The sequence below is a fragment of the Moschus berezovskii genome, chromosome 24, assembly GCF_049115385.1.
Source record: "Moschus berezovskii isolate FMDL1 chromosome 24, NW_MosBer_1.0, whole genome shotgun sequence".
Lineage (NCBI taxonomy): Eukaryota > Metazoa > Chordata > Mammalia > Artiodactyla > Moschidae > Moschus > Moschus berezovskii.
In genome coordinates, this window is record NC_142483.1 from 23,006,607 (window position 1) to 23,025,108 (window position 18,502).

At 41.1% G+C, this 18,502-nt stretch overlaps 1 protein-coding gene across 2 annotated transcripts in view; it reads left to right on the forward strand.

Annotated features, from left to right (window-relative positions):
* ATXN7 (ataxin 7) overlaps positions 1 to 18,502 on the forward strand; it is a 130,681-nt gene that overhangs the window by 25,078 nt on the left and 87,101 nt on the right. For both annotated transcript variants that reach the window (XM_055414245.2, XM_055414246.2), the window contains exon 2: positions 6,301 to 6,399. The gene's annotated coding sequence lies outside the window, so the exon portion shown is untranslated. The remainder of the gene's footprint in view (positions 1 to 6,300; positions 6,400 to 18,502) is intronic.

Sequence of the window (18,502 nt, forward strand, 5' to 3'; positions counted from 1 at the left end):
GCCATTTTGTAGTGACCTTGGACAAGCCATCTAACTATTTTAGACCCCTATTTCCTTCCTTATTAATATTGTTCATAGGGCTGCAGTGAAAATCAAATAAGACTGGGCCTGTCAGATACTTAGCACTGGGTCTAGCCCAGAGTAAACAGTCAATGAAAATTATTGTTATTGATAATATGTATGACCCCAGAGCTAAATAGTTGCTAGCTGTTCATTTATCTTTCCTAAAGGACCACCTCGAGTAGCAAAGAATGACTTGACTGAGTTTGTTTATATGAAGTTTAGAATTCTGGAACCCGAGTTTGGTAATAGGAGATTAATGTTCCCCTGGCAGAATATTAGAGGAGAAACCCTCTCTGTCCCCCCAGGCTTGCATCCTTCCATTCGACTTCACAGACTTTTTATTCCTCTCGGAAGAGGATAACAGGAGCATTGGTCTGTAATTTACCTCTCCTCCCTCCTCCCCAGAACTTCCTCAGCTCTATCATGAAATTGTCCGGAAGAATGAGGTTAATGTCAGAAGAGCTACTTTTTGCTCAGGCCTGATGGCAAGTTCTTAGCAAGGGAAGAACATCCATCCCAGGTCCGTGTTACTTTGAGTGGAGGGATAATTGTCAGAGCCTGTGGTTCCATTTAACCCAATTCTATTCAGCAGGCATTTATTAGCCGCCCTGGGGAAACAATATTGAAATGTTGCAGACCTTCTCTAAGAAACCCCCTGAGGGAGGTGAGTTTCTTGAAAGGTAGGAAGGAAGGAATTCAAGGTGGCAGGAAGAGCAGGTGTGAAGGAATAGAGGTGGGAAGGAATGATACAAGCTCACCTCGTGGGTGCACCTGCCTCAGGTTTGCCCCTTACTGGCCTCTCCTCTCAAGCCTCAGTTTTCTCTCTGTTAAAGGGAGTAGAGTAAAAGTTCCAACATCATAGACCTGGGAGGATCAAGTTAGATGGCACACATAAGTGTTACTCGCTCAGTCGTGTCCGATTCTTTGCCTGCCAGGCTCCTCTGTCCGTGAAATTCTCCAGGCAAGAATACTGGAGTGGGTAGCCATTTCCTTCCGCAGCGGAATCTTCCCAACCCAGGGATTGAACCCAGGTCCTTCCGCATTATAGGTGGATTACCATCTGAGCCGCCAGGGAAGTTAACGGGGTGTTAATAGTACTGGGCACATAGTAAGTGCTTAGTACATGACAACTGCTGCTGTTGTTACTGTTTTCGTGCGCTTCTGTAAATCAACCTGTAAACCCACTGACTTGACCAAGGATTTTTCACAGACAAATGAGGGCACTGGGAATTCTATTACACCTTTGGTTCTCTCTCAGGGTTCTGGTAAAATAGTGTACTGTAGGCACCATTGATGGGAAAATGGCCTGCTGACCCCTGAGCTAAAAGGATGGAAGATCCAATATATCTCAGAGAAGTCTGGGAGAGTGGGACTTGAGATGGAAGAGCCATGAGACCTGAAAGGGCAAAGGGAGTGTGGAATGACTATGTTGAACCCTTTGGGGAAGAGAGGGGCTGAATGTGGGTGGATAGATAGAAGCTGTCAGAAAACAGAGGCTCCTTTAAGAATGTTAAGACTCCACGTAAGGAGTTTCATGGAGGGTCAGGAAAGCCCACAGCTGACTGCCGGGCACTAAGATGTATCCTTGAAACCTAGGCAGAGGTGCTGCAGTCCTTCCTAGCAAATGGCTTCAGCTCCTCCTTTACCAGTTCTGTTCTCAGGCTGTTTTGGTGTTCACTGGAGTGACCCTTGGTGCAGTCCCTGTGGCTCAGGAGTTACAGAAACTTGACGGTGTCTGTGGCAGACTGGGTCCAGGATTGCGCTGTGGACCACCCAGTCCCATGGTATCCACTGGTTCTGCATCCACAGTTTCAACTGCAGATTGTAAACGTAGTGTCCGAATCAGATCAGTGAAGGTTGAATCCATGGATGAGGAGCCTGTCGATGAGATGGTCAACTGTGTAGAGTTTCATTCTTAAATTTATTTTCCCAGGGAGAAAACTGGTCAGGGTGGAAGCGAGGTGGAGCTTGGTTAGGAGGACAGTGAGTAAACTAAGGACCCCATTTAAATCATGTTTTTGGAGAATATGCCCACAGTTGACAACCAGCTTTAAAAATTTTCGTTTATGGTTTTTCAATTGGGAGACAGGAAAGGAACAAAGGCTCAGAGTCTCAAGCTTGGCTTCTGACAGGAGACAAGCCTGGAAGGAAAATCAATGATTTAGCCAAGCTGTGAACTTTGGGAGGTATATGCTTGGTGACGATAGGCAGCCCATGACATAGCATCAGCCCCATGCAGGAGAGCTAGCCTTAGTAGCCACATTTTTGGAAGAGAAAGTAGAAATATGGAATTTTAAGTGGATTTCCCCACTTTTTAAATATTACCAACAAATCCCTCCCCACCCTTTTCCTGTAAGATCGCTAAACAAACAGACAAAACAGTGAACTATTTTAGGCCCATGGTCTTTGCAGTGAGAGTTGAAGAATGAAGAGAAAAACGTGTAACCTAGGAGGTGGCTCAGAGTCATACACTCCTGGATCCTGTGCTTTTGGGGCCCGTCACTGGGCACAGGGCACATGCTCCACATGTTTTCACTGACTAAATAAACCCGCTGGGGTAGCTCTCTCCTGAGACATGGAGAGAGGAGTCGGCCTTCCCTCACCTCCAGCCTAGAAGAGAGAATCAAATCAGAACCTTTGTGGTCCTCCTTGTTGGGCCTGCCTTTGCAGCCCTTTCTCTTCTCTTTCAGAAGCTCTCTGTAAGCACCTGGGGCACATTCTTACACTAAAGCTCCAGAGTTTGCCTGGAGGTGAAGAACATTTAAGAAATGAAAAGAAAGTGTATACTGTCATGCTTAAAAACAGGACCAACTCAGTGTAGCCTGTATTTCCTTTCCTCTGTCAAGGTTAGTGCAGTTTGCTTAATTTTGATAGACTCAATTATATAACAAGAAGTGATCCAGATTATGCCTTAAATTGCAACAAGGCATAGTCTTAAAAGGACTTAAAAGAATGTAGAAATGTTACTCCTAGAAAATGAGTTCTTTTCTTTAAAACTGATAAGATGCTACCCATGTAACAGTGTGGGCTTTTTGCCATTTAAAGTTAATGAGAAGACTTTTCTGAACCCTTGGGCATTCCACAGGATCTTCTTTTATATAAAATTCTGCTGGATATCTGCCCATATTTATTTAGTAGTACAAAAATATTACTGTCTTTTCTGCAAGATTATTTTTGTTGCGGTTATCAGAAATCAATTCCAAAAATTTAAGCTCAGATTGCTGCTGCTGCTAAGTCACTTCAGTCGTGTCCGACTCTGTGTGACCCCATAGACGGAAGCCCACCAGGCTCCCCTGTTCCTGGGATTCTCCAGGCAAGAACACTGGAGTGGGTTGCCATTTCCTTCTCCAGTGTGTGAAAGTGAAAAGTGAAAGTGAAGTCGCTCAGTCGTGTCCGACCCTTAGCGACCCCACGGACTGCAGCCTACCAGGCTCCTCCATCCATGGGATTTTCTAGGCAAGAGTACTGGAGTGGCTTGCCATTAGGGGGCCATTTACCCTGCAGGTCCAGGGGATTCTTAAAACCCTACAGAGGATGTGCTTGGATCCGCTGGGAGACTATACATGGGACAAGAAAGCCCTGGAACCCCTTGGGCAGAAACCAGTTCCTTTTTTGTCCTCTGGGGTTCCAGGGCCTCCTGGGACTGGTTTACTCTGAGCAGCATCTTCACACATCAGCCTTTGCTCACTGGTCTTTTCCTAGACACTGAGAGCACGTGGGGGAGCTTGCAGCATAAACCAGAATAGACCCTGTTCTTCCCAGTTTCTAGTTCTCAGGAGAACGAATTTAATGTCTCAGTTTGGGTCATATGTCCAGCTTTGGGCAAAACGAGAGGAGTTTGGAGTCCCATAGTACGAACATGACTTGGCATTGGGAAATATGGTGCTTACAGAATCACCGTGGGCTGGCTCAGCAGCCACTCTAGACAAAAGGCATCATCTACAATCTCCACCCCCACCCCCCAACCAGAAGAAAAAGAAAGTAAATTATGCCTCTCAGGACTTTGGAGAACATTCAAATTATGTCTTTTCTTCTTGTTTCATCTCCTCTCCCACCTGTAATGGGCTGTCACTTTTAGAAAATCTTTAAAAATTACATTTATTGAATGCTTGTTACATAGTAGGTGGTGAATGAGTAAAAGCTCTCAAGTTTTGTGTTTCTATTGTTTGGAAATATTCTCCAGTCTTCCTTTTAAACTCTCTCTCTTTCTCTTCGCAAAACAAAATAAAGCAGCTGTTTAGGCAGTTTGGTGTACTGAAAAGGGAACTAACAGCACCAAAGGCCTCCGTTCTGGTTCTCGTTTCCAACCATTTATTTGCTGGGTGATCTTGAGCAAATTATGACCTCTTGGTTTGTTTCCTCAGTAGTAAAATGGGGATCATAATAACAGCTCTTTTGAACACAGTGATATTGTGAAGATGAAAGAACATATACAAACATGTGATAGTTTTTTTTTTCTTTTTCCCTATTGAAGAAAGATTTCTGACCCCTATTCTGAGAAAAGTTACTATTTTTAAATGTTTATTTTTAGTAGCTGCCACTACCATTTTTCTCCAAGAATAGGGTTTCTCTTAAAGCATTTTTACAGTATTCAGGCTAGTAAATGGTGAATTCTTTTAAAGGCAAACACTATCTTGGGGGAGATTTTACAGCACTCAAGATCTGATGACTTCCTTGAATACTTGGAGATATAGCTGAAGGATCCTGATGGAAAATTGAAAACTAGCTTGACCTGGAGAAGTAAGATCAAGCACATACGATGCCAGTGTTATTCTGTCTGCATCTCCAGCCTGCCTTGAAGGAATAACCATCAGGGAGGTGGCTATCTGTAGCATAACATCTTTAGTGACTGCTTCTATCCTGGGAATTTGTAAGTTCCCTTGGAGCGATTTGGCATAGCTGTAAAATTTGGCAAAACTGTTTAGGATGCAAAGAAATGAATTTTGGCTCAGGACAGACATGTTAAACAGGATAGTGGCTTTTATTGGAAATAAGGCAGAAAAGAAACACTAAAATAGAAATCAGAGAAAAATTTTTAAAAGGTACGAGACTGGGATGCTATTAGAAATCTGAGAAACAGCTGGCTTATAAAGATTGTAGGAATGATTACATTGATGAATAATATTTTGTGAGTGAATAAACTGTTTAAAAAGGGAGAGGGGAGGGATATGATCCAGGAGCAACTTAAAAGCCAATAAAGGTAATTACGAATAAATGTTCAAACATGGCATAGAATTTCAGCCACTGAGTTTGGCAGAAGCTTTATTAGCACCTCAAACCTTAGAAATATTTGGCTTGCCATCTTCGAGTGTATGATAATAAATATGAGTTGAGGAAAGCAGTATTCCTGCCTCCCGACCTTGATGAATAGCCAGTGAGGATTATAGGAAGAGAAGTGCATTGCTAGTGAATTTTTCATATGCAAGCAGCCTGCCTTGTGCTTTGTACTTGAATAGCACCTGTGCCATCGTTGTGTTGTTGCCCATATTTGCTGTTCTTTCTCTCCTGCTGCCTGTCAATCTTGAACACCAGCTTAATTTCTAACTCTGGTTTGTTAATACACCAGCTTAATTTCTAACTCTGGCTTGTTAATCTCTGGTCCCTTGATTCTGTACCTCAGTGCTCCTCCCCAAATTAATTTGAATAGTACCCACATTCTACTTTAAATGTGCCTGTTTGCACAAGTACAAAAATACATAGATAAGGGAGTGGGGTTTTTTTATGTGTGTGTGCTTTTTAGAAAGATGGTTTAACTGAGCTTTTGTTTCCTGTCTGTACTATTATAAATTGCTTTTATAAACTGCTGAATGATAAAGGACAGAGAGAGCTCTCCAAATAATATTCTCCCTCAGTGTGTTGTGTGTGTGTTTAAATCTGTGATTCTGACAGGTTTCATAGGAGCAGGCTTCCTGAATAGCCATTTTAAAAATTAAGTGAAAACTCATTAGTGGCAAATTACACACAATGATTTTAAGCCCCAGGAGGCTGACTCTATGTACATATTGAGTAGTCATTTGTTCTTAGTTTACTGTATAAATATAGCCAATTAAATTCATTGTAAAAAAAATTGAATTGTGTTTGTTGTCAAACTGGTACAGTGCCTTGAATTTTAACACTGACATTTTAAAGCACATATAATAATTTGGGGACATCTGGCAACTAATGAGACTGTAGATTTCTGATTCATTTTATCCATTGTTTCATCGTTTTGCCTGTTTTCTTTTTTTTTTTTTGTAGGTCTGAACAAAATTAAGAAGAAAGAGCTGCTACAATCACAGCAGATGAAGATCCGCTAGTAAATTGATCAAGATTTTTGGCCAGCCCTCCAAAGAAAAGGTAACTTGCTCTTTCACCATAGCAGGGCTGAATAAATGCTGCAGTGCCTCTGATTATAAGAGTTTGAGTTCTACCAAAGGATGGTGATTTTTTAAATTTAAGGTATCTGAGTAAGATTTTCAATTTTAAGCATAACCCCGAATATGAGCGTATTAATGTGAAAGGAGAGTGAATTTTAGAGTACAGTATTTTTAGATGTTTGTCAGATGAAAATCTTCAAAATAACCCTCCCTCCCCCAAACTCAGTAGAATTTTTGGAATACTTTGGAGATAGGAAACCCATCCACCCACCACCCACCCCTCGCCCTCATCTGTAGTCACCTTTTCCTGCGAAGCTGTCTAAAGATGTGCTTTTGTGTTTTGTCCTGTTTCACTTTGCCAAACTCTTGTTTTCTTCTCTCTACAAGCAATGTAGACCCAGCTGCCCAGGGCAGGGGAGAGTTTAAGGAAATTGTAAAACAGGCAGGAGGACTTCAGGCGCACTTTCTGGGCCCAGTGCCTTTGCCCAGCCTGCCAGAAAGTTCTCTGCTCATGAGCAGTCCCAGATCTTCACAGAGATAGCAGCCACCGTTGATTGAGTTTCTCATTACAAGATTGCGATTTTCCACTTACTATCCGGGGAGGAGGGTGGTAAGTTTCATATAATGTGAAAAAGGAGATAAATTGTTGGAGGAATTTTTATTATTAAAAAAATAAAATAAAAGATCTATGCTCCCATCTACTCTTAAAAGAAATGAGGGGGCTTCCAAGTTAAGATGCAGTTTAAGATGAGTCATTGAAGAATAAAACTGAAAAGAATCCAAACAGGAAAGACCAAAGGAGTTTCAGCCTCTAAAACTGATCAGCTTACATATTTAGATGACAAACTGCAGTGCTTCCATCAGGTTATAGGCATCTGTAGCAAAGACAGAACCATTTTGGCCAATATGAACATGCATCTTGACCATGACGAAGCAGAAACGGGAGCTTCTAGAAGGATGTGGCAGTTTTGTTAAGGTGTTTAGGAGAATACAAGACTGGGTAGCTATGCAGTCTCAACCTTCAAAATAGGCCCTTAAAATTTTGTGGCCCAGAGCTGAAAGGCCAGTAGTGCAGAGGTATCTTTCAGTGATCATCACAGTCATCACCGAGGATGGCATTCTTTGTGGAATGTCTGAAAAGTGCCAGAGAAGAGAGAAGCAGGACTTTCCTAGATGGTGATCAGCAGCTGGCAGGGGTGTGAGGAGGTGAGAGGAGAAAGCAGAGAGAAAACAGCTGACAGAAATGCTAAAGGAGCTCCTTAGTCCGTAATCATTTACTGAGCTTCTACTGTGTGCAGGATTGTCCCTGAGGAGGAAAAGAGAGCAATAGGAGGTGATTTTTCACAGACTACTATTCTGATGAAAAATAAAATACAATAGGATCGTTACTGTTCAGTTGCTAAGTCATGTCTGACTCTTTGCAACCCCATGGACTGCAGCACGCCAGGCTCCTCTGTCCTCCACTATCTCCCGGAGTTTTCTCAAATTCATGTCCATTGAGTCGGTGATGCCATCCAACCATCTCATCCTCTGCCGTCCCCTTTTCCTCCCGCCTTCAATCTCTCCCAGCATCAGGGTCTTTTCCAATGAATCAGCTCTTCGCATTTGGTGGCCAAAGTATTGGAGCTTCAGCATCAGTTCTTCCAATGAATATTCAGGGTTGATTTCCTTTAGGGTTGACTGGTTTGATCTCCTTGCAGTCCAACGGACTCTCAAGACTCTTCTCCAGCACCACAATTGAAAAGCATTAATTCTTTGGTGCTCAGCCTTCTTTATGGTCCTACTCTCTATATTGAACTTTGTTGGCAAAGTAATGTCTGTGCTTTTTGATACAGTCTAGGTTTGTCATAGCTTTTCTTCCAAGGAGCAAGCGTGTTTTAGTTTTATGGCCACAGTCACTGTCTGCAGTGGTTTTGGAGCCCAAGAAAATAAAATCTGTCACTGCTTCCACTTTTCCCCCTCTGTTTGCCATGAGGTAATGGGACCAGATGCCATGATCTTATTTTTAATGTTGAGTTTCAAGCTTTTTCACTTTCCTCTTTGACCCTCATTAAAAGGCTCTTTAGTTCCTTCTCGCTTTCTGCCATCAGAGTGGTACATACAATTGGATACCAGGAAGCCAATGACAAGGGGTTAAAGAAATATCACAGACTCAAGTCTGCAGGGATCAGATGTGCGGAGGAATGGAATGCACCAGGTGAAACTATGAGAAACTATTAGATTCATGACCAGTCTCAAAGGGCTTACCTTTTCAGTACCAGCTGACTGTAGGCCCCAAAACCCACCTGACGAGTATTAATGAGTGCCTGCTTACATGCTGTGCTCTTTGGGGCACTGAGTATTAATTAGTAAATGAAAGGAACACAAGCCCCTGCCATTGTGCCAGTTACCTCTTAATGAAAAGGAACAGATAACAGATAGCAAATATAATAAGTAAATAGAGTGATCTGCCTTCTGTTTTAATAAAACCACTCTGGCCACTCTATGTATTCAGTTAGGGTTTAGGGAGCAAGGGTAAAAACAGTGAGAGCAGTTAAAACTGTGGTTACTGAAATAACCCAGACCCGTCAAAATGTTAAGAAAATGGAAATCTTAACTTTAATGAATTTTCTTGATTGTTTTCAAAGTTAGCAGTGTAAGAAAAGAATTTGAGTCAACGTAAATAATCTGTGGGATTCTGCCATGTGGTGACACTGCTACTTTGGGTATAGAAGTGATGAAGGAAGTAAGAGAAAGGTGAGGACTTTGGGACAAGGCTAGCTTGGGAAAGGTCAGAGTGGATTTGAACCTCACGTGAAAGCTTGATTTTGATTAGCGCATGAAGCTGAACAAAGGGAAAAAATAATGGCGTGCAACTAGTCACAGAAGTAAAAAGGTGGAAAGAACCCAAACATCCATCAACTGATGAATGGATCAGTAAACGATGATATATCCACACACAGTGGAATTTTATTCAGCCATAAAGTAGAAGAAGTTACAGATATGTGCCCCAACCTGGGTGAACCTTGAACCGTATGCTAACTGAAAGAAGTCAGACAGAAGAGGTCACATACTGTATTGTTTCAACATTGTGAAATATCCAAAATAGGCAGATCTATTGAGAAAGAAAACATGTGGTTTCTAGGGGCTGGGGGAGGGATGGGAGATGGGGAGTGACTGCCTAGTGGGTACAGGGTTTCCTTTCAGGGTGATGACATGTTCTAGACAAAGTGTGAGTATGATTGCATCACATTGTGAATGTACTAAGTTGTACATTTAAAATGGTTAAAATGGTGAATTTTATGTTATGTGAATATTACCTCAATTTTTTTTTAAAAAAGGATGGCATGTGGAAAAGTATTTGAAGGATATGTGTTTTACATCTTGTCTAGCTAGAGTGGAGTCTTTGTAAGAGGGTGTGACAGATGATAAAGCTAGAAGAAAAAAAAAAGGATGTTGAGTCAGATAGTGAAAGTTGTTGACTGCCAGGCGAGCAGTTTAGATTCTCTTCTGTTGGCAGCTGTAAAACCCAGCGGTGTCCGCTCCACAAGTTCTTAAGAAGGAAACTGAAGCAAGGTTGGTGCTTTGGGAATTGCAGCCTCTGGGTTGCAAAGCAAAGCAGGCAGTCCCTGGCTTTATCAGTCTAGGATATTTCTGCTCACCTCACGGAATTGTATGATACTCTCATGGAAGTCTCAAACAAAATTAATTTAGAATTTCCTAATCTTTTAAAAAAACATGCTTATTATAGATCCTGTTTATGCATGTTTGCTATTAAAAATACTAGGTAGCTATGTGAGGTGACTGACATGTCAGCTAACCTTGATTGTGGTAATTGTTTGGAGATGTATATGTGCATGCTTAGTCACTCAGTTGTGTCCAACTCTTTGTGGCCCCCTAGACTGTAGCCCACCAGGCTCCTCTGCCCATGGCATTTCCCAGGCAAGGACACTGGAATGGGGGGCCACTTCCTACTCCAAGGGATCTTCCCGACCCAGGGACAGAACCTGCGTTTCTGTGTCTCCTGCTTTGGCAGGCAGGTGAATGCCCTACCACTGGCACCACCTGTGAAGCTCTGTGTATCCATAGCTGTGGGTCTTTCTCAAGTCTCTCAAATCATCACACTGTACACCTTAAACATACACAATCCTTTGTGTCAATTATATTTCAGTAAAGCTGGGAAAAATGTAAACACTGTATAAACCCTAATAAAAAGCCCCTTTAATTACATTCCTCCCCTCTCTACTACCCGTAAGTCTAGTTATCTACTGTTTTCTATACATAGATTTATTGTTATTATATATATTTTCACAAAAGTGGCACATATTCATAGTATTTTGTATGTCCCTTAAACATATTTATATCTTGGCTCTCTTTCTACTTCTTTCTTTTGGATTGCTGTATTACATGCTAGAGCTCCATTCGTAAAGACAACAACAACAAAAAATTGAAACGCAAATGCCATTTACCTCTTATTACAAAGAAAATGCAGTATCATAAAATGTAAAAGTAACTAACACTTGATGAGCTCTTCTTATTTGCCAGGCATTCTTCTAACCATATTAATTTGCTAACTCCTTGTAACAACCTGATGAGGTAGATGTGGTTTGACCCTCCTTTTGCAGAGAAGTTTACCGAGGCACAGACAAAATGTGTCCTGTTACATTTTGGTAACAGGTCGATGGATCGTCAGTGGCAGAAATGGGCTCCAAGACCAGCCTCAGCTCCAGCTTGTTCAGCTCCATCTTGTTATGAGGACCTTGTGGTCAATGGTATGAGATCACAGAGATTTTTCAAGAGAAGTCAACCTGAAATTTTGTGTGAAATTTTCAAAATTAGTGTTGGCTTTAAAAAATAGCTTTATTGAGAGGTAATTTAAATGCCACAAATTTACCATTTGAATCATTTTTAATACATTGACAGTGTTGCACAGACAGCACCTCTATATAGGTCTAAAATTATTTCATCAACCCCAAAGGAGATAATGTTTCCATAAAGCAGTCATTCTCCATCCTTCTCTCCAACCAGATCCTGGAAGCCGCTCATCTGCTTTGTTTTAATGGATTTACCTGTTTTGGATATTTCACATAAATGAAATCATGCAATATGTGACTTTTTGTGTCTGGCTTCTTTTACTTTGCTTGTTTGTAAGGTTTATCTGCATTGTAGCATTTATCAGTATTTCATTCCTTTTAATGGGTGAATAATACTCTATTGTGTGGCTATACCACATTTTATTTAGGCATTCTTCAGTTGGTGGACACCTGGTTGCTTCCACCTTTTGGCTTTGTGAAAAATGCCCTTATGAACGTTGGTGTACAGGTATCTCTTTGAGTGCCTGCTTTCAGTTCTTTGAGTGAACATCTAGAAGTGGAATTGCTGGATCATATTGTAATTCTTTGTTTAACCTTTTAAAGGACTGACAAGTTGTTTTCCACAGTTTGACACAGAGGCTGCACCATCTTACTTTCCCATCAACAATATACGTCGATTCCTCCACATCCTCACCAGCACTTGTCATTTTCTGTTTTTGTTTTGTTTTTATTTCCTTACTTGCCATCCTAGAGGGTGTGGTGTGATATCTCATTGTAACTTTGGTTTGTATTTATCTTATGACAAAAGATGTTGAGCATCTTTTCATATGCTTGTTGGTCATTTATATTATCTTGTTTGGAGAAATGTCTATTGAGAACTTTTTGAATTGTGAAAATTGGATTATTTGTCCTTTTTAGTTGTAGATGTAGTTCTTTATACATTCTACATACAAGTCCCTTAGCAGGTAAAGGATTTGCAAAAAAATTCTCCACTCTCTGGGTTCTTTTCACTTCCTTCAAGGTGTCCTTTGAAGTACAAAAGTTTCATAATTTCAATAAAGTCCAGTTTATCTATTTGGCCTTGTTTTGTAAGAAATACTTAATAAGTTGGATTGCAGCCTTCTAACCATCCACTTGTGACTGCAGCTGCGCTGCCCTTTTCCCCAGAACCCGACGGGGGAAAAAGTTCCGTGAAAATACCTGTTTTCTGGAGTGAAGACAAGAAGCTCTGGAAAGCGGCAAAAGTCGAGTCTCAGCAGTGGTGGTTTTGTTTTGGTTTACCTTTTCTGCTCCTGAGGTTCCTTCACTTGGAGCAGTTGGGTGGAGAGGAGGATACCATAGAAAGTGGAGAGCAGGATCAAGGTCTGTGTGTCCTGCAGATTTTATGCAGGTCAGAAGCATAAAACTGGTTAAAATAAAAGGTTGAAACTTTGCCCTACGTCATAGATGGTGCCATTTAAAATCAAAGTTGCCATGAGAATGAAGTAATTGTGTCTTTCTGGGAAAAAAGGTTTAGGGACCATGAAATCTAGAGAGTCATTTGGGTTCAGGTCTTTCCCTTTGTATAAGAAAATATTTGTGTGGGTTGGGGATTGAAGATAGGGACCTGTATTCATTTGCAGCCATTCATTCACATGTTAGTGAAATGTAGTTAAATCTGCAGGCTATCTCTCTCTATCAAGGAAAAGGAGGTTTTATGTTAGAGGTGGAAAGGGATGCAAACCTTTGTGCAACAGTCTGTCTTTGGGGAAGCAGTTCAAACCCAGATGGGTTCCTGAACCGATGTACACAGAGGGTGCGGCAGTTAGGGGAATTGTGTTTGCTGGATATGTGTCTCTGCTTAGGACTGGAACTTTGCTGCAGAAAAAGGGAAAAAAGAGCTGTGTTGTTCCTTCCTTCTTGTACTAGCACACTTTCAGTTAGTCCTAGAGTTCAGCCCTAAGGCATTTTGCTGACCAGCTTGGGGAACTGGCCACCATACATCCTACAGTTTGTGAGGAAGTGGTTTCTGTGTTCCAAATGACACTCTTATGTTGGGAATGCAAACTGTTACTCCATGGGAGACTAAACATATATCTCATTGCCACCATCATTTCAGGAAATATACTACCCTTAACCTTGGTCCAGGAGGTCCAATTTAGATTTAGAGGTGTATGAGATCCTGTGAGCCTAGTGTGAGAGATCAGGGAAGATTGTGTTAAGGAAACAGAACGTGAAGGGGGGATGTGACTGTAGGATTTTAGCCAAAGGAGGGTAGTTTTATGGATGGTGTGATCCATGTGAACAGAGACTCGAGAGCTGGGATGTGGAGGGGGAGCATACTCAGTACTGTGATTTGGTCATTTTGGCTGGACTATAGGGTACCTGCCAGAGGGAACCCCGTAGATGTGGTGGAGCTGGGCCTGGGGCTAACTGTGGAGGACCTAAAGGGCTATGAAAGGAGTGGTTATGAGTTGAGGGATCGGTGCTGAGCCCCTGAAAGTGTTGGAGCAAAGAATGACATAACTGACGCCATGCTTTACCCAGATGATAGCATAGCATGGTTAGATTAGAATTGGGGCTTTCCATGAGATGAGGTGCTAGTAATAATAGCTGTAGAGTAGGGTGCGGTATATGTGTGCTCAGTCGTGTCTCTTTGCGACCCTATGGATTGCAGCCGCCAGGTTCCTCTGTCCATGGAATTTTCTAGGCAAGAATACTGGAGTGGGATGCCATTTCCTTCTTCAGGAGATCTTCCCGATCCAAGGATCCAACTCATGTCTTCAGCATTGGCAGGCAGATTCTTTACCTCTGTGCCATCTGGGAAGCCTGTAGGGTAGGGTACTTTTGTACTGTTAACTTTCTTAATACTCCTCATAAAGTAGATACTCTTGTTTTACATCGTTTTATAAATGAGGAAACAGGCCGAGAGAAGTTCAACTTTCCCCAGGGTTATATAGTAAGTAAGTGGTAGAGCTGGGATTCAGCTTGGGTGTATTGGCTGTAGAATACATCCTCTTAACTGCTGGGCCCAAAAGATGGTGATAGTTACTTTCTCTTCAGTGAAAGCTGATTGGTACAAAGGTGACACAGGGAATTATTTTTAACAGTGTGTTTAATCTTTGCATTTTATTGCGTCTGAGGCAGTGTACTAGAACTATGACTATACAGTCAGTCTCTTTTTATAGCTAAACATTAGTCCAGTTTTTCCATTCCATTTCTATAACTTAATCCTTTTCCTCTATTTTTAAAAGAACTTTTTAACCTTAAGGCTCTAAATAAAGGTTTTAAATGAAATTTGTGAATCATTGAAAATTACAGGCTAGTATCAAATTCCTAGAAACATTTGGGTGTTATTCGGTTTAAAGTTATGTATTAATACATTCTCTATGTGTATTGTTAAATTTTCTCTCTTTCAAAGCAGTTTACTATTATTGGTGAATGATTCTTTGGGAGAACTTGTACGAGCTACGCACGTATGATTAAGAAAACAGACCAAAGATTTAAAGCTTTGAACTTTTGGGCAAATGACATAGTTTATAGAATGACTACACATACAGGTTAAGTCTTTTATATTATTTTTGGCTGTGCTGAGTTTTTGTTGCTGCAGGCAGGCTTTCTCTCATTGTGGCTAGCCGGGGCTGCTCTCTTGCTGTGGAGCATGGGCTGTAGGGCACACGGGCTTCAGTAGTTGTGGCTCGAGAGCATGGGTTCTGTAATTGTGGTGCATGGGCTTCGTTATTCAGCAGCATGTGGGATCTTCGCAGACCAGGGATGGCACCAGTGTCACCTGAGTTGCAAGGCAGACTTCCAATCACTAGACCACCGGGGAAGCCAAGGTTAAGTCTTTAAAAAGATAATTACCTTCATCTTTAAGTCTCTACTTTTTCAACTGTCTTTATTATTCCTAATTTTGCACTTGATTTTCAGCAATTCCAGCCACTGAGCTGATGAATTCAATTTTTTCCACTGTTCTCCCCCTACTGGAATACTCATGTATCCATAACAGGCCAGAAGGTATTTCATTAGAGGGAGCACAGTTAAGAAGAGGCCTGGCCTGGGCATACCCCTTATGCAGAAGCAAACCCTGGCTCTGTCTGGAGAAGAAAAAGGGAAAGAGCGAGATGTGGTCAGAGAAGGGAGAAAGGATGTAAACAAAGGCACAGCCAATTTTAGGAGGAAAGAAACCCACGGCAACACATTCCTAATTCAGTAGTTCCGAGTTTCTTGTTACTCAAATGATTGCAGTCCTTTGGGGTTGATGATGGAGAATCTCTGTTATCAACCCTGTAATTTGCACACATAAATATACTGTAGTTGCTGGTTTTCAGGTTTATTAAAATGTTGTATTGGGACTAGTGGTTCTTTCCAAACAAAAAGACTGGTCATGTGGGGTCCTGCATCTTAGAAAAGGTTTCGACAGTTTCAGCCATTTTACGTTAAACTGGATTTAAAGATTGTTTTGTTGTCGTTTTGCATTTAGTGATGCCTTTGGCCTTTGAACAAAGCATTTTACAAGTGAATCTGCTGTGCAGAGAATCCTTTTTGTAAAGAGAGACCTTGTTACCCTTGGCACCTACTGGGAACATCCCTAAATTTGGATGGTGAAGTAAGGCCACCTTTTAAATACATCCCTGGAAGGGATGAAATGCTCAAAACTTGGCAGCGTTTCACTTCTGACGGCCTAGTTCTTAAGCCACATACAGTCTAATTGGTGGTGACAGCTTTTTCCATAAGAGCATTTTGATGAATTAAAAAAACTTCTCCTACTTTTCATGTCCTCATTGAAATTACTGTGTTGTGTTCAACCTGGTGCCTAACAGAGTGCCCGATACGTGATAGGTAAGCAGAACCTGTTTGATGAGTTGAATCTTCATTACTCAGACCTTATAAAACCTATCATTTATCTGTGCAGACAGATACTGAAGATCTTCAGAACTGTAAGACAGCATCAGATGTATATTGGTAAGAGAATTGATTGATAGCATACGATGAAAACACTGTTATATGAAAATAATAATAATAATAAATGAATGTAAATTGTACTGCTCGTGGTTTTACATATTTTTTTGGGTGCAGAAGAGGGGTGTTTAGGTAAGAAGTCATCAGGTCATCCTTATTATCAAACCAAGTTTTTGAATTTCTGTTGTAATCTTGGTTATAGGGAGTGTTCTTGATATAAGAACACTTTTTAAATGTTGCCTAAATTTGAGTTTCAGAACACTGTACTTTTCTCAGCTAGCAGTTTTGGCTTTTCTTGGTTACTCATTCAAACTATTGGGAAACCCAAACCAACTCTGGATATCAGAAACTGCATGTTGTAGAAGGAGTTAGGACTTTTCATGGGTGAAGAGAATGTGGTAAAAGGTACTGGCTGCAGGCAGAGAGAGATGGCCAGGAATTGCCTGTCATTCTCTTGGTGCTCACATCTTCAACTTGGTAATGCAGTTCTCAGATAAGAATTTATCTGAATTGCTCAGTGTGATATAAGATACTTGTTTATAGTGTTTGTTTTGTCTTTTTTTGGTGCTTTCCAGGTATCTTTTCATGCAATCCTCAGAAGGAACCTGGCTTTATCTCTGTTTTACAGGTTAGGAAACTGATGGTCCAAGTAAGTTAGGCGACTGGCTTATGTTACATAGTTTATAAGTGAAAGAGCCACTAGATGAACCCAGAAAAAATTCACAGGGACTGGCTCCAGAGCCCTCCCTCGTTTTCCTCATCTGTAAATAGTAATACAACTCCTGCCTTACACAGCTGTGAATATTAATAGAGATAATGCAAAAAGGTACCTCCAGCAATGCTTGGCACCTAGTTCAGTTCAATTCAGTTGCTCAGTCGTGTCCGACTCTCCGCCACCCCATGAATCACAGCACGCCAGGCCTCCCTGTCCATCACCAACTCCCAGAGTTCACTCAAACTCATGTCCACAGAGTCGGTGATGCCATCCAGCCATCTCATTCTCTGTCGTCCCCGTCTCCTCCTACCCTCAATCGCTCCCAGCATCAGAGTCTTTTCCAGTGAGTCAACTCGTCGCATGAGGTGGCCAAAGTATTGCAGTTTCAGCTTTAGCATCAGTCCTTCCAATGAACACCCAGGATCGATCTCCTTTAGAATGGACTGGTTGGATCTCCTTGCAGTCCAAGGGACTCTCAAGAGTCTTCTCCAACACCACAGGTGCCCAATAATTGATAGCTGCTATTAGTAACAATTTCTCTTAATAACTATCATAATGCTAAGAGGATATTTAGTATTTTTTTATTTTAAGCCCTGTTGTGTTTTCTTTATTAAACCAGTCAAAAAGAGGGGAGAGGTATGAAACTGGAATAAGGATGGAAGTTCAAGTATTACAAATTGCCATATTGACCCTCATTACCTTGAAGTCATATTAGTGAATCTTGAAGTATTTTCACATGTAAAAAGGGGGAATCAAGCAGTATCTTGAGGAAGTAGGGCTGTATGTAATGTACTTCATGTTTGCCACTATTCCCCTTATTTTTATTTTCATCCTGTACTCTCAGAGATCAGAAGGGCTGAAGTCAATAGGCAAACTCTCTTTGGAACCTACATACCTGGGTGGCCCTAAGCTTTTCTTTTTAATGGCAGCTCCAAATGCCATAAAATTCTAATTTTTGTTTTTCTTAAATGTAGAATATTGCAAAGTACAAAATTATCCATAAATTGTGTGCTTTAGTTGCAGAAAATTATTGTTAGGTGTTTTTTAAATGTATTTCTGTAATTCTACAGATTTTTCGGTAATTTGGATGAGTGCAAAATTGAAGGTCTACATTGGTGACATCAAGATTGAGGGCCTTTGTTACAAGTTAGGAACCGAACTACTAAGGAAATTGTGTTTTACCTATGCATTTTTCATCACTGATCCTCTTCTGTTGGAAGTTAAAACTTTAGAAATGATTTCTTACTCTACCAATCATTTCTACTATTTTTGGTTATTCTTTTTTTCCCTGTTTCTTAGATAAGGACAGGAAGCATCCATAACTTCACTTTTGGGAACTTTTGTTTGCATGTCATCCAGGAAAAAATTTACACACTTATTTCTAAACATGATAAAAATAAATTCATACACATATGTAATTTTAAAATCTTTTTCCACTAAAGCCCTTAAATTTTGAACCTAAAATAAGCACTTTCCACAGGAGCCCTGGGTTGAGTATAGGATGCAATAACGTTTCATTATTTTTTGCTGCTGCTAAGTCACTTCAGTCGTGTCCGACTCTGTGCGACCCCACAGACGGAAGCCCACCAGGCTCCCCCGTCCCTGGGATTCTCCAGGCAAGAACACTGGAGTGG